The sequence below is a fragment of the Podarcis erhardii genome (genome assembly GCF_964252035.2).
Source record: "Podarcis erhardii genome assembly, chromosome: 5".
In the NCBI taxonomy this organism is placed as follows: Eukaryota; Metazoa; Chordata; class Lepidosauria; order Squamata; family Lacertidae; genus Podarcis; species Podarcis erhardii.
The window spans coordinates 18619227-18644996 of record NC_138509.1 but is presented as its reverse complement, the minus strand read 5'-3'; the positions used below and the strand labels follow the sequence as shown (position 1 = coordinate 18644996).

Genomic DNA, 25770 nt, shown 5'->3' with positions numbered 1-25770 from the left:
AGCCTTGGGGACTATGCACCTTGATTGGGGGAGCAAGCTGTGCCTAGCCATTATAATAATTATAATTATAATTATTTCTAATTACCCACCCTGCAGTCTAAGGTTCCAGGGCTGGTTGCAACAATTAAAAAACACCATTAAATGCAATTCAACGCAACATTAAAATTAGCGAAATTAGATGTGTCCTTAAAATATACATCTCAGGTGTCAAAAAAGGGCCTTCTCTTGCTTCTGAGGGCAGAGGACTAACGTCCCCTATATATATAACGTCCCCTGTATATATATATATAGTTTTACAATTTAGAATATTCATTTAAACAACCTTAAAATACCAATGACTCCCCTTCCTCTCTTTCCCTGTTTCATTTTGCATAGCATAAATCCCTGCGTATTTTATATAAACTAAACCATTCAGTATTCCATTATTACTTCCATCAAAACTTATTTACACTGTTGAATTTATCTTAATGCTGCCAAAGTTTTCAAGTGTACACAATTTCCCCCCATATATTCAATAAACATTTTCCAATCTTCTTTAAATGAATGTTCTTCTCGTATTCTATAAGTTAGGTCCTCAGTTTAAGTTGCCATTTTTCTTTGGCTGGGATCTCACTTGTTTTCCATTTTGGAGCTAACAAAACACGGGTCACCATAGTGGCATACATAAATAATCTTTTTTTGACACCTGGGAATTTCCATCTGAATTATCCCCAACAAAAAGGACTCAGCACATTGCCACTCTTCCTAGTACAATTTGAATTGCAATGGGTAATCAATGCCTGAACAGGGCTCCTGGTACCCTTGTAGCCTCATATCTGCCTCATATACTCCTGCTATAATGGCATCTGCACAGTAATGCACTTGTGTGAAAGTTGGACTGCGGGAGGGTCTGTGTGAAATTGCCCTCAAAAAAACACACTATTTGGATCAGCTGCAAGCATAAAGACCTCTTGCCGAAATGTCACTTATTTGATATTGCCCAAGACATGAATAGCTGTTTCACACATTCGCTGATATCTAATTAATTTGATACAGCAATGGTACTTAATTGATAAGTAGAATACTCATCGCCAGTCTGCTGAGCTACCACTAGCAAATGCATTGATTTGAATGTGTAATGTGCAATTAATTACACAAAGAGCTAGATGCACCTCTTAAGATAATTAGACTTCAATAGATGCTTTATTTACAGGCCATGGGTACTTAACATGCAACAACTGGTTTATTAAATATAAATGGTCCACTTTGTTCAAGATCCTCACTGAGGTCCTTAGTTGTGCTGCAGTTTATATATTTTTATTTATTTATTTATTAAATTAGAATACTGCCCTTCATCCGAAGATCACAGGGCAGTTCACAGCACATATCAAAAGAACTTCCCCTTTTGGGTGAGCCTTTCAAGGCTGGGGGAATGCCATGTGACCTGAAACAACAACAACTCCAATGCAGGACCCACAAAAGCTTTTGCTAATACACCTTGGGTTAAGAACTTAATTCGTTCTAGAGGTCCGTTCTTAACCTGAAACTGTTCTTAACCTGAGGTACCATTTTAGCTAATGGGGCCTCCCGCTGCTGCCGTGCCACTGCAGTGCGATTTCTGTTCTCATCCTGAAGTAAAGTTCTTAACCCGAAGTACTACTTCCGGGTTAGCGGAGTCTGTAACCTGAAGCGTTTGTAAACCGAAGCGTTTGTAACCCAAGGTACCACTGTATAGCCTTGTATCACCTTTGTTCCTTTTATCCTGCCCTGCTCAAGGAATCAAACCATTTCTCCTAACTGCAACTGTAGCAGGTCAAATTCATCCCTTGTCACCATTCCCTCTTTCCCGATTCTTCCTCATTTTGGGAGGAGGGACCAGTGCCAGATTCATGTATAGGCTAAGTAGGATGCAGGTGGCGCTGTGGGTTAAACCACAGAGCCTAGGACTTGCCGATCAGAAGGTTGGGAGTTCAAATCCCTGCGACGGGGTGAGCTCCCGTTGCTAGGTCCCAGCTCCTGCCAACCTAGCAGTTCGAAAGCACGTCAAAGTGCAAGTAGATCAATAGGTACCGCTCCGGCGGGAAGGTAAACAGCGTTTCCGTGTGCTGCTCTGGTTCGCCAAAAGTGGCTTAGTCATGCTGGCCACATGACCCGGAAGCTGTACGCTGGCTCCCTCGGCCAATAAAGCGAGATGAGCACCGCAACCCCAGAGTCGGTCACAACTGAACCTAATGGTCAGGGGTCCCTTTACCTTTACCTTTAAGTAGGCTGATGCCTAGGGCCTCTAAATCTAGGGGGGCCTCACCAGCCTGCCCACTCCCCAGTGTCGAAGACTCCCCTTTCCCAAAATTGCAAACCCAAGACTTCATGCGAGGGCAAGGCAACTCAGGCCTCTAAATCTAGGGGGCCTCGCCAGCCTGCCCGCTCCCCAAAGCCGCAGTCTCCCCTCTCCCAAAATTGCAAACCCAAGACTTCATGCAAGGACAGGGCAACTCAGGCCCAGCAACTATGAGACTCAGGGATAGCCAGTCGGGCCCAAATTGAAGCAGTGAGGCACAACTTTTTTTTTTTTTTTTTTTTTTTTTGTAGGGCCACAGTTCACAACCAAAGTCTGCAAAATCTGTATCCCTTCTGGAATCCTGGCTAACTCTATTACGCTGGTGTAAACCCTGGTGCACCAGAAGCCCAGAATAGCAGCAAATAAAATCTGTTCATATGTTAGCGACTGATAAGATTTGTCAACCAGTTCATCCTAAATTATAAAGCTCCAAAATTCAGGCCAAAAGAGAACAGGTCTGGGAAGAGCAAGGCATACAATTGGCACCACCAGTGAAAAGGCCCTGCTCCATGTAGTTTAAATTCTAGATTAAAATCGATTACTTAATTGAGATGGGGATTGTAACAAAAACACTGGGGCCTAATTTGAATAGTAGAGTGCCTGGTATCTGGTGGGCAATCTCGTCCTTTATTTCCACACTGTGGCTGCAGACCAAATAACCTGTCAGGAGAGTTATGAGATTCAGGTGAGGATCAGATGCCTTGTCAATCCCAGCAGGTATATAAGAGGATGGCTGCCTTTGCCCTGGCCAGGCGAAGCAGTGGCAGGGAAACAGACACTACTCAGGTTACATCAAGATTGGCCTGTGGTGTGCAGCCATCGAATCCCTGGCTCAACTGGTCTTGCAGGCCCAAATCTCCAACAGCTCACTTTTGTGGGGTGGGGTTCTCCCCCCACTGAAAAATGCATTTTCCTGGATGTGATTGGATGCAGTAAATGACAAAGTCAAAATCTTTCTGTTTCCCCTCTTATATTTCATATGCAAGAAACAGTCAGCTTGACGCATTACACATTACATATTGTAAAGCAGTAATCATTCTAATAGGTGGCTGCTGAGGTTGATTACTAGCCGAGAATAAATGGACTAGGAAAAAGCTAAAAGCAAGGCAGGATACTCAGAATATATCAGATTTAATCAGGCAAATGTATCCCTCCAGGCTACTTTTGCCTGACCTAAGCTTTCCGTTGGGAAACGGGAGTTCAAAATACTATTTCTGCAATGTAATTTCAGGTGCAATGAAGTCACATTAGGAAAGAAGCATGGAAGCTATTTCTCATGCTGGGATTTGCATGGCCAGTAAAGTTAACACCTTGCAACCTGACTGCCTTGAATATGATTTCCAAACGTCCAATGGCTTTTAGTTCCGTAGCTGCTGAATGGACCCCCCCCCCAAGCCGAGTCAAATTGAGCTGCAACTCTGAAGAGGCATGAGAATGAGCAGGTTGAAAAATTGTATCCCCCCCCCCAATGTTCATTCAAAACTGCAGTGATTCTGTTAGGGTAACTCCACGTGTTCCCAGCTGAATATGGCACAGTATGAACCAAGGTGGGCTGCAATCATCTCTGGGGAAGACAGTTATGCAGGACTATTAGACTGGTTATTCTAATGGCTCTTTATAGTTCGGTAGTTTCACTTGTGGCAGCCCCAATTTTGTGGTCCCATCCCCAGGTAAATTATTGGCTCTGTGGTGCTTTGAGTGGGGTAATATTTCTGAATTGCCATTTTAGAAAAGTGTGAGTGTGAGCACACACACTGCAACTACAGTGGTTAACCTTCAAGTATCCAATTCATTTCTTGCCTTTCTTGGAATCTTGTTAAATCTGGTGGGGAGGGGGAGACCCCAGCATATCTCTCGTCTAGTTGCATATGCAGGTCACATAACGCATGCTTGAGCGCTAAAGCACTGCATATTGCACAACCCACCATTTGATAGGACATTATGAGGTCAGTTGTTTCAGAATGAATAAATATGCATTCTGCAGCAGGCACAAATAATGTGTGGGGTGTCATCCTTACTAGGAATGTAACAAGGCAGCAATTTCCATCCCATCCTGTTTTTATCAAATTCAGCTCTGTTTCTCTTCTACTACAGTTCAGCTTCTGCTAAAATGTATACAGTCATACCTTGGGATGAATACGCTTCAAGTTAAGCATTTTCAGGTTGCACTCTGCGGCAACCAGGAAGTAACGGAGCATGTTACTTCTGGGTTTCATCGCTCACACATGCGCAGACACTCAAAATTCCATCACGCGCATGCGCGGAAGCAGTGAAACGCAACCCACGCATGCGCAGATGCGCAGTCACGTGTTACGTTCGCTTCAGGATCTGAACGGGGCTCCAGAATGGATCCCGTTCGCATCCAGAGATACCACTGTACTATTTGTCTTGCTACCAGCTTACATAATTAGTTTCAGTGCATTTCAACAGAAGGGAAACGTCAACAAATGTAAAAAAACAATGAGATTATTTACATAATGTTTGCAGATTAATAATAATAATAATAATAATAATAATAATAATAATAATACCACGCATATTGGCTTGTGTGATTTTTGCCTGCACCTCAGATGAACATGCAAATTGCAGCAATTTATGCTCCAATTTCCATTTCCAGTAGAATTCCATGGCATGCCAAAGGCTATTTATGGAAATAGGGCTGTAACATCTCAAACAGACAAGTGTCCCTAATGGAGTGGAGCTGAAATTTCAAAGAAGTTTTTTTTTTCTTAGAAAAAATCTGATTTTCCCCATTTTTCTCACCTCCTCACCCCTTAGAAAAAGGCCAGTTTGCATATTCCCCCCCCCCTGAATATTTGCCACTATAGAGTGGTGGGGGAGAGAAGAAGGGAGGGAGCCAACATTTCGTCCCCAGAGTGCCCTGGAATGACACATGTTGCCATAGTAGCTAAAGGTCAGGGATGTCATTTGGAAGGAGTAACATCAGCATACCGTACACTATGTCATTACATTATGAATAACAATTCCCTTTTATGCAGAGCCAAACACCACTCATTAATTTGCCATGAAAACTGATGGAACACCCAGGGTGAGCTTTGGAGTGCTGGAACACCCTAGATTCATGCATAACTGTGAATTTGGAGATCTGTGTTTATATTGACATTCATCGGTGCTTGCTAATTCTCCCAAGCAAGCAAGACTACACTAGCATTTCTAAATTGGTAGCTACATAGTGCATTAAGCACTGGGACATGCAACTGTCTCTAGATTAGAGATCCCCCAATGCCATGCTTTCCTTGAATACATGTGTAACATGCAAGTTTGCACATGAGTAAAATAGAAACACAAGCATATCCATTACCAGCAGTATCAAGCTATTATCAGTATGCATTATTGCATTTTTGAATCTCATTGTCTCTTTTAGTTTACACTAAAATAAAGAAATATATTTATTTACACTACAGTCATACCTCGGATTGAATGCGCTTCGGGTTGAGTGCGTTCGAGTTGCGCTCTGCGGCAACCCGGAAGTAACAGAGCGCATTACTTCCAGGTTTCGCCACTTGTGCATGTGCTCAAAATGATGTCACGCACATGCGCAGAAGCAGCGAAAAGCGACGCGTGTGTGCACAGACGTGCCGTTGCTAGTTTCGTTTGCTTCTGGATGCGAATGGGGCTCCAGAATGGATCCCGTTCATATCCAGAGGTACCACTGTACACTAAAATAAATCAATAAGTTTATTTATTTACATTATATAAACAATGTAAATAAATAAAAAACTGATTGGGGAAAGCAGCAACTTTGTATTTGCACCAAAATTTACAGCCTCCCCAGTCTTCATTTCCTCTAAGGAAGTCTTAGCCAAACAGAAATAAACAACTATTTGACTTTTATAAGACATCTGAATAATGTTTGATATGTTATTGTGGTTTTTTTTTGAGAGCCACCCAGAGTGGCTGGGGCAACATATAAATAATAATGGGGCAGCATATAAATAATAAATTAAAATAAAATAATCCAGTTATTTTGGACTACAACCCCCATCAGCCCTAGCCAGAATAGCTAGGGTTGATGGGAGTTGTAGTTCAAAACATCTGGAGGGCATTTGGTTGAAGACAGCCACTGCTGTGCTCTGCATAACCCTTGTAAACCAAATAAAAGATAAGGCCTTTTATTTGAGTCCTTATTTTAGCACACTGGAGACTAATGTGAAAAAATGCAATAAGCAGAAAGGCAATGCCATTGAAATTTGATGGCATTATATCTAGTGGTATGTGGGGTTTTCTGCTTCAATTTTCCTGCCTCAGATCTGTTTTGAGTTTGCAGTTGGGTTTATTAATGCGAACACATTGTTCATGCAGCCGTGCATTCAGCGACTTGGCATAAATAATTTATCTGCAAGCTGACTTGGCTGGCGATGCTTACATAATTGAAAGCCAATCCCACACAGTTTATTGTGGAAGGTTTATTGGGAGGGAACAGGCACAGCTTCTGGGATGCTGGCTCAAGAGACCAGGTTTTGAGAGCCTGCTTTTCCAGCATGGAAGCAAACAGCCTTTTTCATCCTCCCAATGCTGCGGAAGGAGAAGCATCTTGGAAGTGAGGGGCAGAAGAGCCAAACTGAAATTTCACGTACGTTCCCCCTGTTGAATTCCTCAAACTGAAGGGTATCAGGAATTTGGATACCCTGATTTCAACATGCCCAAATTCCAAATCTGTATGGAAACTTCCTTCCCCTGCTCTCAAGTCCTAGAGATAGTTAAAAATCGTCGATGGAGCATGAGACTCTTAATAGCAGAATTGTGGGTTCAAGCCCCATGTTGGGCAAAATATTCCTAGGTTGCAGGGGTTCAACTAGACGAACCTCGTGGTCCCTTCCAACTCTACCATTCTATGATTCTATGAAAAAGAAACATGTAAAAATGCTCATTATTTCAGGTTATGCATACAGAAACTCGCACACCCCAAGACCACCAATTTATATTTCCATGCACCCCTATTGCAACTGTACTATCCGTTTTCTGCTCAGATTAAGGGCTTGACCCCCTAAGCAGGCACTTTATCGCTATTGCTCAGCAGTTGTAGCTCACGGTTATTTATTCTTATCCTTTTGGGGAGCCCAAAGCTCTGGAAGATTTACTCCTTTCACTGGACAAGCAACAGGTCCTCTACAGAAACAATTTTCTATAGATGAGGTGGGAAAACTTTCTGGGCAAACTTCCTAGTGATGAATGGGGCCAAAGGAAAAAGCAGACAGAGCAATGGATGTGCTGTATGGTATATAGAATGTGCTTTGCATGGTAGGCTAATCTCTACAGACATTCACACACTCCCCTCTGTGTCCCCCCCCCAGGCAGGCAAGAGTAATTGTCAGAGTTCAAGGACACAAGTAGAAACACTCAAGGAGGTTGTGAAGCAATGCTAGTGATGGGGGTTGCCTGGGGAGACCCCCAAGGACCAAAGAGGGCCATTTGACCCCTGGGGCTTGAGGTTCTCCACCCCTGCTGTATCACAAGAAGCATGGTATACAAATGTAGCAAACAATCAAGAGACCGAATCCCCACACAATTATCTCACTCCACCTCCTAAATCCATTTTGGGTGTTTCTGATAGGAAGCTCCCTCTTTGCTCCTGGTTTCAGTTTACCACATTCCCTGCTTTCCTCCATCTTTCTCACAGTGGGCTGAGTTCCACCAATTGCCAACTGGGAACAGCTCACCTGCATGAGGTCATTGAGACTGGTATGTTGGATGGAAGACAATAACCACTATCCATGCCTTTGAGTTGGGCTCAGTATCCATGTAAAAGCATAAAAGCCAAAACAACAACAAAAAGAACCTAATGAGCTGAAAAGGTCTCTGGAAAGTCTGGGGGTATGGATGGAAGACTTCACTGGAATGTGGTCTCCAGTGAAGTCTTCCATCCATGGTCCAGGCTTTCCAGAGATGTTTTCAGCTCCTTGATATGTGGTCTCCATTTACTTACTGGTTATTGACTGATAACAGAATACTCATGCCTGGGCGGTTCCCTTTGGGCTGAAAAAGCAATTCTGTCCTCCCAGCCAATCAGAAACAGGACCTGGAGACTGAGAACCAATGAAAGCCTGATAAATATCCAATGAGTTAAGGAAATGAGAATCTATCATTATCTGCATAGCACAAAATACTGATTTGTTTACTTTTAATATTTAGCTATCTCCCCACAAGCTGAAGGCAGCTTATAATTTATTTATTTTTCTAAAAAAAACTGTCACGATTAGAGTGTGGAAATCTTTTTTTTAAAAAAAAAATCTAACCACAAGAAACAATGAACACATAAAGATCCCAGAATGCAGCTAAGAATCTTTGAATCCATCCTTCGACTTGTGATGGTATGGCAAAACAGAGGGGCCACATACATCATAGTGACGTTATGCCGCCTCTGGTCACTCATTCCTGAGCCTTGGTGTTGCTGCTAAGAAGCCCAACCTCCACTTCTGTCTGCCATTGGCTGAAATATAGACTGTTGTTTGCATATGGTTTGCATATGTTGGCTTTCCAGCAAGTTTCCCCCAGACAGGGGTCTTCTAGAGGGACAGCTAGGGAGGCACAAGGAGTGGTCAAAAGAAGAAGGCACTATCTGTGTGAGCATAAATGTGGTGCATGGAGGTCCCATCCAGGGATCTCAATTGGCAAGGGAGTTTAGACAGGGGAGATGTGTTCTCTGGACAAGGGGTGGGAGGAAATCTGTGTTCTGTTCTCTCAGGTGCTGGTACCTGACACCAGATCTCTTGAGACATCCCTGTTCCTGGGATCTGCCCATGGTGGATGGAAAGGGAAGCAGCCGTCTAAATTCCCCCCTCGAGCCGATGTATCAGCATATTTTCCTTTCTCCCGAAAAGGGCTGTGGGATGCTTATTTTTGCACTGAATTGTAATATTGTTTGGGTGGCTTGGATAGAACTTCTCGGATGTTTATTGCTGCAAAAATAAATGTCCTATTATTTGCACAGCTGACAGTTGGCTTTGTTGTTCTTCCAAATGGAAAGAGAATATGTTGCCTAGACCAAAATACAGCTATGTTTTAATCTCCCTGCACGCATGCGCTTGGTTTGATACAAGAGGAGAATTCACAACCAGATGGATTTCTCCAGTATATATGTAATGCATTCCTCAAGAAAGTGCTCCCCTCTCTGGAAGAAAGCCCCTGAAACAGGAGGAGAAATGCAATAATATTTGTAGGGTAGGTGTGTTTTTTAATTCCTGAAAGAGCACCACATACACACAACTACTGATTAGGATATAGCCACTGTTCTGGAAAGTTGTTTGTTCGCTATGTGTTTTGCATGAAGATTCCTGACATCAAGGAACAGGTTTTCCTGTTTGTTTGGATGCAACTGGGCACCATTTTGTATGAAGATGGCAGACCAAACTTTTCTTAGAATTCCCAAGCAACACTAGTTATGAGACTGCAAATCCTGAATTAAAGCAATGGGGTTTTGGGCAGTTATTGTGGACCTGAAAAACAAAACAAAAAAAGGAGGTGGTGAAATGGGGACACAGTGGGACAGAATGGCCCTTCCCATGTTTCTGTTTCAGAAAATTTCCCAGGTCAGCCTTATTGTCAGCACTTTAAAAAGATTTATGGAGATGTTTCTATTTCACTTGGATATTTGACAAGAGGAGTGAGTGGTGTTTGCCTTTTCTACCAAGGATGGTTTGACTTCAGTCTTGAGGTCTGTAGGTTATTTTGTTGGTTATTAGAATCCCCATGGCCTAATACCTTGTTTTAAATTTACAAAGCAAGGGTGCACATTCAGAATCTCCTAACAGTGAGAAAGATATAAATAATCTATCTGCCTTTAGGGACATGATTTATTAATTGTGTTGGCTTGTTTATATTGTTGTTAGTTGCATGGAGGTCCCAGTGGGTGGAAAAGCAGAATAAATATATTTTCCTTTATAAAAAGAGGTGATAGATTAGATCAGTTTGTTAAAAGGCTGGCAATCAGCTGAAACATTTAAGTTTGCAACATATCTGTTGTTTTTGTGTGTGTGTGTGTGTGTGTGTGTGTGTGTACACACACACACACACACACACACACACACTCATCTCTATGAGCTTAATGCTAATTGGTTTGGAGACATAATCCACTGGGAGGTTTTCCTCTGCAAGCCCAATTTGTTTGCCCACAAAAGGAAAAAATACTATTGAGTTTTAAATACATATATATGGATATTGGTATATAAATATATATACCCCACTTTCTTTCACAGAACACAAGGTAGTATAGTATACATGGTTCTCCCCCTCCTTAATTATCATTGCAACAATTCTGTGAGTTATGCTAGGCTGAGAAAGTGGCTCATGGTGAGCTTCATAGCTTGAACCCTGGTCTCCCAGGGTTATACCACGCTGGCTTTCCACGCCGGCCTGTATATGATCATACAAGTCAGAGAGCACCTGCATCTCTCATCCAGCGCTGAACATCTCTAAAGCTCAGACCCAAAATGAATAGTTCCAGCTTTGGCAGAGTTCCACAGGCACACTCATATTTCTTCTTGTGCCTGTCGTGACCTAGTTGTGCCATGGATCATTTCCCTATGGTTCAGAGATGTGAATTAAAGCAGGCAAGTCTACATCAGAGCATCAAAGGGGAGGGAGATTTTTGGCTTGATTGGTGGGAGGAAGTATAATCCCATCGCACTCTCAAGACATTTCACAGTTCACCTTCTTGTCATCAAAGGTGTCAGGTTAGATCAGAGGGAAAAAACCTATTAGAGCAGACTGGCAGAACTTTTCCTGATTGGCCTTTTTAGCAGAACAGTATCTGACAAAGAGACAGGAGATGATGGAATCGAGGACCCGAACACTGTTGCCCATGAGACTCTCTTACCCAATACAAAAGTCTTATTGACTTTGACGCATGAGTACAGGAGCCCCTCTTATCAAAGCCACTGTGAAATTGAATCTCCACTTCAAGTAATGAATTTTGCCAGGTCATCCTGGTTGTAACTCATATGTCACAGCTGCACTGGCTACCTAGTTTCACCAAGACCACCTAATCATGTTCAAATATCTCTCTATAAGGCCTAAAAACACAGTCCTTAAAAAAAACAAAACCCCAACCAACATTGCCCCCATTTTCGCAATTCCAAATTCTGTGTTGGATTCTGTAGTGTGGATGCTCTTTGGCTATACAAAACAGGGTCCTCTCTCTAGGTTTTTGACTAGTCCAGCTCTTGATAATGGACAATGAAGTCTTTAATTGTCTTTTTTTGCTCGTAACTAGGAAGGACTGCTCTCTCCCATATGAACCACAGAACTCACTGGGTGACCTTGGGCCAGTCACAGTCTCTCAGCCTAACCTACCTGACAGAATTGTTTTGAGGTTAAAAAAAGGAGAGGAACAGAACCACCTTGAGCTCTTTGGAGGGTGATGGCTATGCTCTGTCTCCAAAGCTGGAGGCTGCAACACTTCTGAATACTAGTTGCCAGAAACCACAGGTGGAGAGAGGGCTCTTGTGTTCGAATCCTTCTTGAGGGTTTTCCACAAGCATCTGGTTAGGCAGTGTGAGAACAGGATGGTAGATGGGCCGCTGGTCTGATCCATCAGGCTCTTATGATGTTCTTAGGTGGGATACATAGGCAGTAAACAAATAAATACCCATATATCAAATCAATAACGAGGAAGCAGTGGCCCCGATTCACTCATATGGTATAATTTTCCCTGCTGAGCTTCAGTCCAAATGGCTAACCCTGTAACAGATGGTGTGGATTTTGCAGTGCACATGGCATACTTTTGTACCCTATGAAACTGCTGGAAAATCATGATGCCAACCGCTGCTTATCCCCTGCACCTCTTGCTCCATGGAATTTTGGAAAGAGGTGACCTCCAGTTAAAATTGAGGTAGCCTTTTAAAGACCATGCTCAGCAGTAGATGTGAGATCACCTTGTAAAACTGGTAGGAACAGAAGTCATTGAACGGTGTGGGTCAAGGAAAACAATGCATTTCCATGAGAATGACATTTATATGGCACTTTTCAGCAGTGCTCCAAAGGGCTGAAGCTGGGCAAGGACTTCTTTTGCGAGGTGTCCTGTGATGGGAGGTGTTGTATAGTGGGAAAGATGGGCAACAGACACAGCTCTTTTAAGCAACAGCTCTTTATTACAGCAGTTAGCAGTGCTCTAAGTCTCTCTGAACAACAGTGAAGCTGGCTGCCTTATATAATGCTCAATAACTTGTAACAGTAACAAATTCCAACTAACTACCCAATCGGTGAAAGCAACTCTCAATCTTTCATTTGCATACTGGTGGCCCAGAGTGAGAACTGCAGCCAGTCTGAATACATAACAGGAGGGATTTGGGAACAGGAGGAGACAAAGAAGCAGGACTATCACAAAAGGTGGCAGACCCCCCTGCATTAGAGGTTTTTTGGGTAGGCTGGTTGACCCCCCTCTCTCATGCCTGCCGTACTGGTGAGTTCTTTCAACAGCAGAGGCATAGGAGCCAACTCCTAGGGGCCACGGGACCTTCAACCTCCCCAATAAAATATTTGAGGGGGCTGCCCCCTAAGTTGATGGGCCTTGCCATTTAAATGGTGTGCATGCACCTTGTCATGTGATCAATTATGTGCCATATTTTATTCATGTTGGCACCCGTGAGCAGAGGGTTCATCTTGCTGGCCTTGGAGGTCCCTTCCAAATGTATGATTCTAAAAGTAATGTTTGTTCGAGAGAAGGACAATGTAGGTCCTTCCCCTTCCCCAAATCGTCATCTCCCAGGGAGGGGCAGTGTTGCTGCTGGGAGGTCACGCTGTAAAACCTGCCACTACAAGATAACGTAGCATGACAGAGGGACTTCGCTGAAAGAGTCCAACTCTTACATGAAGCAGAGTGGCTTCTGTTCTAGCTTATGGTCCTTTACCTTAGCCAGAACAGAAGCCACTCTGCTCCTACTGCCAATCCCTGTAATTATGCATGTAGCCTTCTCATTGGAAAGCTTACCGGCGCAGCCTTGCAGAAGCACCGGCAACACTTCTCCGTAATGCGGCAGCCAGCCCCGACTTGCAGGTAGCCCTGCTGCAACATCCTCTGAATCGCACTGGGATTGCAGGCTTAGGCGGATTCCTTTTCATTTCCACTGTTTCATGTCAGGCCATTATCTGCTCGAGTTAAATCAATACAACAGGTAAGACAAATTTCCATTGCCTCCACTCTAATCCAATATTGTGGCAGAATTAATATCCCTCTCTCAACCCACCAGAGATTCGGAGCTATTAAATCCTAAATTAAGGGTGTTTTGTTTTGCATGATACAGTGCCGAGTCTTCCAGAGGGGGTTCAGTGTCACTTCTGAACGAGCATCTGCCTCGAGTGCTGCTTGGCTTTCCTTTGTGATTACTCAAGGAAGCTTTCTGCCTTCTATTAACCTTTCATGCCTTGTTCTTTGGGTCTCTTCTGGCTAAAGCCATGTATAGAATCTAGCAGCCAAGGATGAATTATTGCTGATGGGTCTATGGGATTAGTGAAGACTGGGGAGGTGGTGACTCTCACCCATAAATGGATGGGCAGACACCTTCAAGAGTCAAAAGTGAAGTGCAGCCTTTCTTAGATGATTCAATCCAATGCAGAAATGTGACAGAGTTACTTGTCCTTCCATCTTCTGGGCCTCTTCTTCTCACCTGGGTAAGCTTCCTTTCAAACAGGAGGCACGACTTCCATTGATCACATCATTTCATATCAGTGGGACAGTGAGTAATGAAGGAGGCATGATCAGAGCATCATGGAAACTCCCCAAAGTGAGTACCAATACTTCTTCTGACCCACCAATTTTAAAGAATCCAACTCAACACAAGCTGTGCACAAACAATTCAGAATACTACAATTTTCAACACTCAGGGAGGAATTCAACGCTTCCAATAGTCCTGTCTGTTTCAGCTTGCCCAATGGATTTATAGATCGCTTAACTGTCAAATTGGTTTACATAAAAATATTATTAAAAATACAGGTGAGATACAGATTTAAAATGTATATAAAATATAGATAAAATAGATAATTGAAATACTGATAAAATCAAAAGTTTAAAACAAATTGGCATATAAAACGTAATGATTATAAATAATATCAGTAGTTTTAAAACTAATACACATAATGAAATTACATGTTAAAATTGTGTGTTGAAATTACATGTCTGTTTAAAGGTAAAGGTAAAGGGACCCCTGACCACTAGGTCCAGTCGTGACCGACTCTGGGGTTGCGGTGCTGATCTTGCTTTATTGGTTGAGGGAGCCAGAGTACAGCTTCCGGGTCATGTGGCCAGCAGGACTAAGCCGCTTCCGGTGAACCAGAGCAGCGCACGGAAATGCCGTTTACCTTCCCGCCAGAGCGGTACCTATTTATCTACTTGCACTTTGATGTCCTTTCAAACTGCTAAGTTGACAGGAGCAGGGACCAAACAACGGGAGCTCACCCCGTTGCGGGGATTCAAACCGCCAACCTTCTGATTGGCAAGTCCTAGGCTCTGTGGTTTAACCCACAGAGCCACCCGCTCACCCACATGAGAGATGTGTCCCACATGTCTGTTTACGCTTCCTTAAACCAAACAAGTGATCATATCCTTGGGTTAGATCTCACCTCCATGTGCACTTTGCAACAGAGAAGTGGCAACCTGGACCTAACCTGGACCTGCTACTGAACATGGGGATGGTCCTTACATTTCTGCTGGCAACGAAATCTGGTTTCTACCTGCCTACAACTTTCCCTGGTTCAGAGAAAATGCACTGCTACTTTTTCCATTTTGCCGGAGAGCAATTTTTCTAGAGGATTTTACTTCCGAGCAAGAAAGTTGAAAGCTGTGAAGTCAAGGAGCTCTTTGAATTGAACTGCTCATCACAAACTTGTATGCGGGGCTGGCAGTGGGGGGCTGGGGTGAAATAAAAATGTTGGTGGAATGCTCTGAAATTCAGAAATCTGGGTGTATTCGATTCCAAGGGATCTCAGAGTATGACATCATGGATTCTAAACAATAAGTAAAACATAAATTGATACAATCCCCTCCCCCTCCCCCCCCCCCACATATACAAAGCCAGCCATTGGAAAAAAAGCCAAGGAAATTGGGAGGAAAAAACCCAGACGGAATGGCAGACTACATATCCTGGTTTAGGAAATGAGTCTCAGCAGGGATCCGAGACATTTAAATCAGTTGCTAGTTTCTCCCCCCTTTTTATTTCCTTTAAATGATGTGTTCAGTTACTTCCAGACTCCCTCCCCATCTGCATACATAATTGGGTTGTGTTTTTATCCCCTTTAATTCATTGCCATCTTTGCAACTCTACAGCCAAAGTTTATCAGGATGTCTCAGTCCTTGTCTGCTTCCACCAGGGATTGCGTCTCTGACCTTTTTTGTTTATTTATGTCTCCAGAAGCCAAGCAGCAACTGCTTTCCTCGGTTAGGAAGAAGGTGCACTTAATCACGGGGGAGAACAGGAATGGCGTAATGAGAAGAGAAATAGGCTGTCGGATAGGAGAAAGAGCCCGGAGAAGACAGAGAGGAGACGGGGGAGAGGTTTGCTAGGCAGCCTGACTGCTGGAACAAATGCATCTTTCTGGTTTTGCCAACTATTCTTCCCTTTCCTGCTCCTTGCTCTGCTCTGGGAGCCAATAGGATGCTGACGCATCATCATACTCTTCTGGGGCCTTTGCATCACTCCCAGATCTGAAATGATCTTTCAGTCCAATGCCACCGTTTGGCATTTTGACATAATAATAATAATAATAATAATAATAATAATAATAATAATAATAAATTTTATTTATATCCCACCCTCCCCAGCCAAAGTCGGGCTCAGGGTGGCTAACAACAATAAAACAGTACAACAGTACAACACAACACAACACAACACTCTAAAATCATTCATTATAAAATTAATTCAAATCAAACCAATGGCAACCATTGGGACAGAGCTCTGCAAAGATTGCCAAAGGAGGGAGTCAGGCTGTGCCCTGGCCAAAGACCTGGTGGAACAGCTCTGTCTTGCAGGCCCTGCGGAAAGATGTCAAGTCCTGCAGGGCCCTAGTCTCTTGTGACACAGTGTTTCACCAGATCGGAGCCACAGCCGAAAAAGCCCTGGCTCTAGTTGAGGCCAGCCTAACCTCTCTGTGGCCTGGGACCTTCAAGATGTTTTTATTTGAAGACCGTAAGTTTCTCTGTGGGACATACCAGGAGAGGCAGTCCCATAGGTACAAGGGTCCTAGGCCGTATAGGCTTTAAAGGTTAAAACCAGCACCTTAAACCTGATCCTGTACTCCACCGGGAGCCATGCAGCTGGTATAGCACCGGGTGAATGTGATCTCTTCAGCGAGGACCCCGTAAGGAGTCTCGCTGCGGCATTCTGTACCCGCTGGAGTTTCTGAGTCAGACTCAAGGGCAGCCCCACGTAGAACAAGTTACAATAATCCAGTCTGGAGGTGACCATCGTGTGGATCACAGTGGCTAGGTCAGGGCGAGAGAGGTAAGGAGCCAACTGCTTAGCTTGGCGGAGATGAAAAAATGCCGCCTTTGTTATAGCTGCAATGTGCACCTCCATGGAAAGGGAGGTGTCGAAGATTACACCCAAACTCTTAACGGACGGTGCTGGCACTAATTGCGCCCCCGCAAGAGATGGGAGTTGCCCCCCAATCCCATATCGTCCCGTCCCAGCCACAGGACCTCTGTTTTCGAAGGATTTAGCTTCAACCGGCTCCCACATAACCATCCAGCCACAGCTTCCAAACATCTGATCAGCGTGTCTGGGGCCGAGTCAGGATGGCCATCCATCAACAGATAGAGTTGGGAGTCATCAGCATACTGATGGCAACCCAGCCCAAAACTCCGAACAAGCTGGGCGAGGGGGCGCATAAAGATGTTGAAAAGCATCGGGCAGAGTATTGCACCCTGAGGCACTCCACACACCAAGGAGTGGCGCGATGACAATTCGCCCCCAAGCGCCACCCTCTGTCCCTGACCAGAGAGAAACGAGCGCAGCCACTGAAGGACTGTGCCCTGGATCGCCACGTCGGCAAGGCGGTAGTCCAGGAGTTTGTGATCGACAAGAGAAGTAGAAGCACCCACAATGAGTTAAGGACCATTGCACACCTTTAAAGGGGGCACACAATGAGGTGCTGCTCCACACAACACATAAACTATGGGATTTGCTCCTCCAGGATGTAGTGATGTTCAACGATGTGGATGGCTTTAGAAGGGGGTTAGACATATTCATGGAGAATAAGCCTATCTGTGGCCACTAACCACAATGGCTGTGTTCTCCCTCCACTCTCTGAGGCATTATGCCTCTCAATACCAGTTGCTGGGAAGGCAACCGGGCAGAGTGCTGTTTCACCCAGACCCTGCTTGTGGGCTCACCATAGGTATCAATTTGGCCACTATGAGGACACATTACTGGACAATGATGGACTTTTTTATCAGATCAAGGAGGCCATCATCCTACTGCTTGGGCCCTCTCAGAGGTTCAGGCTTCCTGTGAGGCACTGAGGTGAGAAGTGAAGCAGGAACCTCCTCCTTCCCACCTCATTCTTCCGTAGCTTTAAGTCCTGGAAGAAGTCTACTGAAACAGCCAGAAATCTTTCCCTCATCCAATGTTTCACAATCCCAAAGCAAGGAGATTCCGACGAAACATCAGGAATAATGTACGGTGGTACCTCAGGTTACATACGCTTCAAGTTACATATGCTTCAGGTTACAGACTCTGCTAACCCAGAAATAGTTAAGAACTTTGATTCGGGATGATAAGAGAAATTGTGCTCCGGCGGTGTGGCGGCAGCAGGAGGCCCCATTTGCTAAAGTGGTGCTTCAGGTTAAGAACAGTTTCAGGTTAAGGACAGACCTCTGGAATGAATTAAGTACTTAACCCGAGGTACCACTGTACTGACAGTAAGCGCTGTTTGACTGTGGAACCAACTCGCGCAGAAGGTGGTAGACTCTCCTTCACTGAAGGTTTTTAAGAAGAGGTAGGATGGCCACCTATCATGTATGATCAAGCTGAGATTCCTGCATTGCAGGGAATTGCACTAGATGTCCCTCAGGGTTGCTTCTAACTCGGCAATTCTATGATCCCTTGGGGAACCAGGCCTTCTTTTTATGGGAAACCCTACCTTTGAAAGAAAACCTGAAACATACACACTCACTAGAGACCCCCATTGCGTCAACATAGTCATACCTTGGATCCCGGATGCTTTGGTACTTGGACGTTTTGGCTCCTGAACGCCGCAAACACAGAAGTAAGTGTTCTGGTTTGCAAACATTCTTTGGAACCCAAACGTCCACGGCTTCCAATTGCCTGCAGGAGCTTCCTGCAGCCAATCAGAAGCAGCACTTTGGTTTCCAAATATTCGGGAAGCCAAACGGACTTCTGGGACGGATTCTGTTCAACTTCCAAGGTACGACTGTATAAGCAGTGGTATTGGTCTTGCTCTGTTGACTGAGGCTCAGACCCTGTAGCAGTGGGTGAAGGTTGGTGAATTCAGGAGACAGAGCCAGGCAGACAAAGAAGTAGAGCTGCATGGGTTAGGGGGCAGAGCCCATCAATGGACTATGGCTAAGGGGCCTAGAGCTGGCACTGTTGGATAACCCACTGATGCAGCCTGGTGGATGGGGAGTCACAGGTGAGAGCAAAATGCTCTCAAAGAAACAGAATGGTCCTTTGGCTCTAACTTGTCATCCTGACATTCTGCTCGGTTTGATCATCTCCTCAAGGCTCCAGAGACTTGGGATCTGTCCCATCATAAGTGCTGAAACAGCATGTGTAGTGACACTCACTATCGTGAATGGGACCAAATCTGCAGGAAGTACTAACATTTCAAGATGGATCCCCGCCTTTCTGTGCACACTTAACAAGAGATTCTTTGTTTTAGCCCCTCAAAGGCAGCAGTGTATGCATGAGAGAGAGGCAGAAATATCACATTGGAATTGGGCAGACACAGGAAAGCTTCCTTTCCTGAACTCTTATTACTGCGATATTATTATACACGCAGCCAGCACCTCCTTTAATCAATTTAACATAATATGACCTATGAGTTAATCTTCCCTAATGAGAAGGCCACCTTCACTCCATTAAGAGACAGATATATCATCAACCTCATCTTCCAGATGAGGAAGGCAATTATGAAGAAAGCCTGGAAACGGGAGATACTAACAGGATGCAAAAGATGTGACGGGCAGTGCATGTCTGAAGGGAGAACCCAGCGTGCCAGAGGAAGGTGAGGGATGCTTAAGGAATTCACTCTTTGCAAATTCTGAAATGGACTGACCTGATTCCACACCTCCTGGGTTTGTATCGCTTAGCTGCGTATGGCTGAGTTGTCCACCAACTTGCACACTTCCCAGATGTTTAATATTTGGCTAACATAAATAAATCAAAGTATTTTTTAAAATGTATATTTTGAGAAAAAGCACATTTCAAATTCATATTTGAATGTGAACCTTTATGCAGACTTTTTTTTAAAAAAAAAAGACAATGAAAATGGGATAGAATGAACATATGTGACAGAAATTGATTGATTCTTCTCTCCCCAGAGGTGTACTCTGTTTCTCTTCTGGACAATGGGGTAACATGCTTGAATGGACCAGTTATAGGCCTTCTTTGTTTCTGCAAAACCCTCGGACTATCTTTGGAAGGAGACATCTCAATTTCTGTAAATGGGCATTTAAGTCACTCTGAAACATATCACAAGACTGATTTGGCATCAAATAAAACCATCTGACAATGACTGGCAAATTTATTTTATTGATCTTATTTATACATTTATGTAACACCTTTCTGCCCTGCGAGGGCCTCCCAAGGCCATTCCCAATACATGTATAAGATGAATACAATATTAAAACCATCCCAGCAATAAAAGAATAAAGAGAATTGGTTTGTATAGACAGATGGGGCTATGGATTGCATCTTCCAATGGTTGTCAGCTACACACACATGCACTCGTATACCTTAATCCACACATAGTTTCTCCGTTAAATCATAATTTCATCTGGATATTTCACTCCTTAGCTACATCTGGCTTTGTTTAATGTCAGTACATTAAGCAAACCACATTTTGTAACAATTAATGGTACCCTGGTGAAAACTATTGAGGGAAAAAATACAGCAGGTCCATATTGGGATCATATGAACAATAAGTAGTGTCATTTAAACAGGGCTTTTGGATGACTGGGGGATGTGAAAATTGTGGCGCCTCTAATGTTAAAATAAAAACATTGGAGAGAGGCTCACATATAAACTGTTGAGTGAGAGGAAATGCATGTACGGTCGTATTTTTTAAATATATGGGGCAAGGAGGGATGGGTAAAGAATGTGAAGATTTCCTCTCTTCTTCTCTCTGTTAAATGATACCACTCAGTATTATGCATATCCTTCGCTGGGAAGCAGCCAGAAAAATGTTGTTCATAAATCCCTTCCCCTATCCCTGGGCAGATTTGCAGTTTCATATATTAGAGATACTTAATTGCCTGGTACATAGTGAGCCAAATACTTGGGAAGCATTTAAAGCTGTACCAAGCATTTGGAGATGGTGTCCTGAAAGTTTGGGCTACAACTCCCATTAATCCCAACCAGCAAACTATGCTGGCCAAAGTGGTTGGGAGCTGGAATTCAACACATCTGGAGGACCCCAGACTGATGAAGGCTGGTCAACATCAAGAAGGCATATATGATGCACTTGTTTACTTAACTGAGCCATTTATAAACTCGCCTGAGAACTTTCCCTTTAAATAACTGGAATATAAAAACTAGAAGATTAGAAGAAAACTCTGCCAATAGATACAAAGTTGAGGTTTTCATTTACACATAGGACCAGCACATTCTCAAACGTATCACTTTCCTTGAGCTGATCAAGGAAATGAGATTTGTCCGAGCTGAACCATTCCCAGCTTATATTAGGGAATGTTCTTCCCATACAAAAAGTTGCCAACATGCAGAAAATTTGGGAGAAGTCTCACAACTCTTTACTTTGAAAGCTACTTTTGTTTATTAAGTCTGTTCAGCCCCTCTTCAGGCAGGTGGCTTTGCGGGCTGGGATTCCAAGGTTCAATGTCGGATAGCATAACTCTTTGAGGGCAGCAGCAGCCTGAGCAGTAACCACCTAGAGCAGGGTTTCCCAAATTTGAGTCTCCAGCTGTTTGGGGACTACAATTCCCATCATCCCTGACCACTGTTCCTGCTAGCTAGGGATGGTGGGAGTTGTAGTCCAAAAAAAGGCTGGAGACTCAAATTCGGGAAATGCAATACAGTGGAGGAATAGATATGCAAAAATGTGTGTATTAGGCAAAATTGCATACAATGATGTGTTTATTGGGAGAAATTTGCACACACAAAATGTGATGCATTTTTGTAAAGATGTATTTATTTATCTTTTAAATGCAAACTGATGTGTAAATGTCCAGAACTGAACTCAAGATTGGAAAACTGAAAAACTGAGAGAAACCAAAGTTGACAGATTAGCCTGCCCCTACCCCACCAGGAATTATTGGCTAGTAAGTGAAGTCTCAGAGGACGAGAAGTGGATATGAGAGGTCATATCCTATGCTATGATAATGGCCACAACCTAAGTGGGAGCTGCTGTGGAATATGCGTAGGTGGCTTAACACCCGCTTCTGCTGGAAACGCATCAAAAGCCACCAGGCCATTGAATCTGCTTGAAAAGATGGAGGGAGGGATCATTTGCCAGCTTTGTTTAGCAGTCGCTTGATGCAATGAGCAGAGCATAGATCTGAGCTTGAAAGGTTTGTCTTCAAACAAAAAACGTTAGGATAAGGGCAACAAGTGCAACATACCAGTGATGGGATTTATTTGGAGGGCGTTTGAAAATTGCCTGGGGTTCACATTTCAATTGTGAGCCATCCCTTGAAACGTTTGATCCTTTTCTTCTCATCTCTACCTGCGCTTTGTGGGCTTCTAAAAGCACTTATTTTCCCCACTACACACGACTCTGTCTTTTCTTCTTCCCAGGAACAGCCAACACATGCCTTCAGACTGGCTGATTTTCTATTGTCTGTTAAATAGATTTTTTTTTTCACCCACAAAGCTCTGGTTTCTGGCCAGTGTCCATTGATATGCATATTGCCTCAGTGTAGAATTGCACTTTGCTTCCAGCCAAGCAGATGTATACTCCCTTTCTCTCTCTTAAATTTCAAACTGCAGCCGAATTGCGGATGAAACAGCCATTGCAGATTGATTTCAGAGTCATTAACAAGCACAGAATGTCCATTTTCTTTTTTTTTTACCTTCAGTGTAATGCTTGCACCGAGGCAAGCCTATATTGAGGAGGGAATGGAATTTGCACTTCAAAAGAAATGCTCATATTATTTCTTGTCGCCAGAAAACTCAGACCCACCCAAATATTATGCATGTGGGACATGGCTCTTTGTTTTATTTTTTTTAAATTTGGGTTTTGTGGGGGTTTTTACATCAGTGTAGGGACCGTGTGCCCCCTCCATATGTTGTCGAACTCCAAATCCCATCAGCTCCAGCCAGTATGACCAATGGCCAAGGATGCTGGGATGTAGTCAAGTAGTCCACAAGTCTCTCCTCCCATGGTTTACATAAATTCCTTTCTCTAAACATTTTAATATGGTGATGGTAGGTATTAATTCAAGTCATTTTGCCACAAATTGGCATAGGTTTTGGGGCTATACAAGAAGCGAAACAAAGGCTACTACAATCGTCTTCTATGGCGATCACTCATAGCCGAGTAAGATTGTCTTCCATAAACACGGTTTTAAAAGTGAAGCAGTAAGTGACTTTGGAGGCCAATTCTGGATCCACACATCCTTCCACAGTGGGTACATAGGTTTCTGGGCAGGAGCTGATCATGGTGAGGGTTTGCCAAGCATGCCTTCCTCTTAGCGTGTTTCTCCCTTTTGTCCTGAATTCGAGCATCTGCAAAACCCATGACACCTATGGTAAAGGCTGTTCTCCAATTGGAGCGCTTGCAGGCCAGTGTTTCCCAGTTGTCTGTGTTTATACTACATATTTTAGATTTGCCTTGAGAGAGTCTTTGGACCTCTTTTGTTGGCAGCCAGCATTACGCTTTCCATTTTTAAGTTCCAAATAGAGTGGTTGCTTTGGCAGATGATAATCAGGCATCCGAACAACATGACCAGTCCAACAAAGCTGATATTGAAGAATCATTGCTTAGACAATGGTGATCTTTGCTTCTTTCAGTACACTGGCATTAGTACAATGCCAGAAACATGGAGCCGCCACCAAAAATGGCGGCCACTTGCCTTATTCTCTCTCTCCTCTGTAAAGTTTAGTACAATTTACCTTGTTTTGTGATACTCCAAATTTCTTTCCATTCCTGTGCCCTCACATCATAGGTTGTCAGGGTGTAGCCAGTGTCCTAACAATGGTAGGCTGTCATGATGCTATGACATCAGATACATGTCACAGAGATAACAGGAAGAGCAAGGCATGCAGCTGCCATTTTCGGGTGGATAACAGATGGCTCATTCAGAAGGATTGAGATTGCAAGGTTCAAGGTAGGATAGCGTAAGCCTTTGGGTCTCCAGCTGTTTTGGGACTACAGTTGCCATCAATTCTGACCACTGTTCTAGCTAGGGATGATGGGAGTTGTAGTCCAAAAAAAGAGGCTGGAGACCCAAGTTTGGGCAACCCTGGCCTACAGCCTGTGGCCCACAAAATATTGTTGGGACCTCAACTACCATCAACTCAACCTCGGACAGCCTGGCCAATAGCCAAGGATGATGGGAGTTGTAGTCCAGCAGCATCTAGAGTTACACTGGTTTCCTATCCATCCCTGATCTCGTGGGAAAAGTCTGCAGTCTTGCCACAATGGGACTCTATTTGTATTTTGGTCGGAAATATACGGATGATGTGGTTTGAGTTAGTGGGCAGTCAGCTCCCTGTTGAAAAGTTAGTTCTAACAGTAGTAACTGATATTACGTTGTGGGCTCTGTTCTTTCCCCTTTCATTTGTTCTGCCTTCTTCTACCCACCCGCCCCTCTGCCACCACAGCAGTAAGGGTGAGCACCGCCTGCCACCAGGCCATTGTTTCATCTCATTCCACCTTCGGGGAAGCCTTGAACTATTTCCTCTTTCTTGGTTCACAGAGGTTCGCTATAAAACCTAAAACTCGTCGCCCAGCAGAAGAAAGATGTGGCTGTCAAGGCACTTTGAAGCCAGGAGGTGAGAATTTAACAGTGCCTACAAACTGTGGAGATTGGCCGTTTAGAAACAGATCAAAAGAGATGGATGACAGACAGATGATTTAACTACTCCATCTACTGGCAAATGGCTAAATGGAGCCTGCACAGATACAGCGAAGGTGGTTGCTTGCTGCTTGCAGGGCCCATTGACTGAAGACACTCTTAGAACTCCACAGTGTCCTCAGAGCCACCCTCTTCCCTTCTCCTCCCCACAATGGACTGATTGTTCATGTTTTGACGTGTTCCATTTAGGCAGCACAAGTTAAAGCTGAGCTGTGAATAATGGATGGGCCAAATAACCCAGGGGAACAGCGCATTTTCCCAGTTACCTTGTATACAAATCTGAACCCTGTTTGACTCCCTCCGCAATGAAGCTACATAGCTTCTTCAAGCTTCATTCTCTTCCTTATTCTCAATTTAGCTTCTCTGGAGATGAGAGCTCCGTTTACAAGAATTACACAGAGGTCCAAAATCAATATGGTTGCACTTTCAAGTCTCCCAGTAGCTTTGTCCCAGTAGCTATGTGCTGGTCAACTTGGCCTCTCACTTGGTGCAGCTGCCACTGTTGCTGTGTTGTGCTTGGGCCTGTTTCTTTTAATAATAATAATAATACCTTTATTGTCATTGTACAACCTGTGTACAATGAAATTAAACGAGCCTCCCCCGCCCCAAAAACCCCCCACTCAATCTCGCAAGTCAATTTCGCTATGTTATTTTTCGTTCAACAGCCTAACAGCCCACGGATAGAAGCTATTTTTTAGCCTGTTGGTACTGATTCTACTTCTATATCTCCTGGCCGAGAGTATGGAGTTTTGAGTATGGAGTTTTGCTGTTACAAAATCGGAGAGCTTTTGCTATTGAAGAACTGGACTGACCAACTGCAGGCCCACTTAACTGACCAACTGACTCCCCCCCCCCATTTCTGTTATATTTCCCAAACTACCAGTGAGGACCACAGGTCTTTTTTTTTTCCTGAAACAGAATTAGCCAAACACTTCACCCTCATTGCTGAAATAGTGGGCCTTTACATAGTGGAATAATTTATTTTAAAAAATATATTATCGTTACTGATATTTGTATGCCACCTTTGACTTCAAGGAGAAATACCAAGATGGTTCATAAATAAACAAAAGCCAACAGGAAATGAATGAGCCACATTTAGAGGAGGAGTCCACTTCCTGTTGCTCTGTATGAGTAATTGATCTAGATATGTTTCTCGATTGGGAGGAGGCAGCTCAGAACAGTAACCCATTCAACATACCTTGCCAAAAGTAGGCCATACATCTGCATC

At 43.8% G+C, this 25770-nt stretch overlaps 2 long non-coding RNA genes across 2 annotated transcripts in view; one reads left to right on the top strand and one right to left on the bottom strand.

Moving 5' to 3' along the window:
• Positions 1 to 23646, bottom strand: part of LOC309343197 — a 30082-nt gene extending 6436 nt beyond the window's left edge. The window contains exons 1-2 of the long non-coding RNA XR_014157174.1: positions 23578 to 23646; positions 19565 to 19655 (exon numbers count right to left, since the gene is read on the bottom strand). This is a non-coding gene — a long non-coding RNA (uncharacterized lncRNA). The remainder of the gene's footprint in view (positions 1 to 19564; positions 19656 to 23577) is intronic.
• Positions 18656 to 20023, top strand: LOC309343206. Its single transcript, XR_014157183.1, has 2 exons — positions 18656 to 19513; positions 19830 to 20023. It is a non-coding gene; the product is annotated as an uncharacterized lncRNA (long non-coding RNA).
• Positions 23647 to 25770: the final 2124 nt, after the last annotated feature.